Source organism: Bison bison, unplaced genomic scaffold (genome assembly GCF_000754665.1).
Source record: "Bison bison bison isolate TAMUID 2011002044 unplaced genomic scaffold, Bison_UMD1.0 scf7180017864472, whole genome shotgun sequence".
Classification (NCBI taxonomy): domain Eukaryota; kingdom Metazoa; phylum Chordata; class Mammalia; order Artiodactyla; family Bovidae; genus Bison; species Bison bison.
In genome coordinates, this window is record NW_011495033.1 from 9,761,778 (window position 1) to 9,763,470 (window position 1,693).

Below are 1,693 nucleotides of genomic sequence, written 5' to 3' on the forward strand. Positions count from 1 at the left end.
TTCTCTCTCTCTCCCACATGTGTGTGCTCTTTCTCTCTCTCTCCCTCTCTCCCTCTTTCCCTCTCTCCCTCTCTCTCTCTCCCTCCCCCGCACGCTCCTCCACTCTCTTCTCTTCGAGTCTTTGGGTTGGCATGCCCTCACACTTCAAGGATGGATTCTCCTGCTATCTTCTAAATAAAATAGAGCTGTAACACTGATTTGCCTAAGAGCTATAACACGGTTTGTCCAAGACCTGAGAGCTGTGACGTGCCGAGGGCTTTAATGTCCGTTGCTCCAATTCTTTGTTGTGACGAGACAAAGAACTGAGGAACATACACTCGCGTGACAGTTTGAATTTGTTAATCTTTATGATTTAATTTGTCTTTTTTTTCATTATTTTTGTCTATATTATTCATTAATTTCTGAGAGGGATTTGATAAAATGTCCAACTAAAATAATTTATTCATGTATTTCTTTTACTTTTATCAGTTATTTCTTTGTATATATGTCAAGTAATAATTTTAAGAGTATATGTGTTTGTGTTCACAATCATCTTCTTAATTTATCATTCCTTTTAACATTAAATAATATCCTTTTCCCTTTATATATTTGATATTAAAATATTTTTGCTAAATATCAAAATTGATAATTCAGCATTCTTTTAGTTCATATTTGTCTAGTAAAATTTCCATCTCTATAAGACATACTATTAGACCTTTTTCATATATTTCTTAAAGCAGTATTTTGCTTGACTTAAACTCATTTTATTCAGTTTGAGAGGTCTTCTGTATCAGGACCTGCCCAACAACGAACCAACCCGAGGGAGCAGTGCCACAGAAGAATAAGGAAAAATAAGACTCATTCGCAGGCAAAAGCCCGATCCTAATCCTTGCATGCCTTTTATTGCTAACATCTACTTCCTTGAGCTCTAGAGATATCTGTTTTTTACAATCTCAGATCCGGGGATAAAGATATACAATGCACAGTCCTCAATGTCAAACCTTCAGGCCATTCATGATTGTGTTTAGCACTTCAGCTAGTGATGACCTTTCTCAACAACTCCTTCAAGGCTCTGGTTACGAGAACAGTCACTAATGGTTTTCCATCAGTCACATCAGTACTTCAACATCTTGTTTTCAAGATGTTTTTCCACTATGTACTTTTTACTGCTCCCAGCCCTTTGCCTGGGGGTGATGAGAAAGTCGTTCTTATTTTTCAAAGAAGCCCTGTTAACTATAGAACAGGCCTGTACTTAGCATATTGCCTACATTCTGATCAGAGAGTTTAACCTATTTATGTTTATGGCCCTAACTGTTAAACTAGGATTTATCCTGTCACCATATTTCTTGTTTCTTATTTATCATACTTTCTTACTGTGTTTTCTAGTTTGCTATTCTTTACTCTTTCCATTAACTAGGTTAAATTTTTCATCTAGTACTTTAAAATTCATACTTCTAATTTTATTCTTCAGGAATTTACCCCTGTTGATTTTTTCAGTCAGCCAGTTCAGTCGCTCAGTCGTGTCCGACTCTGAGACCCCATGAATTGCAGCACGCCAGGCCTCCCTGTCCATCACCAACTCCCAGAGTTCACTCAAACTTATGTCCATCGAGTCAGTGATGCCATCCAGCCACCTCATCCTCTGTCGTCCCCTTCTCCTCCTGCCCCCAATCCCTCCCAGCATCAGAGTCTTTTCCAATGAGTCAACTCTTTG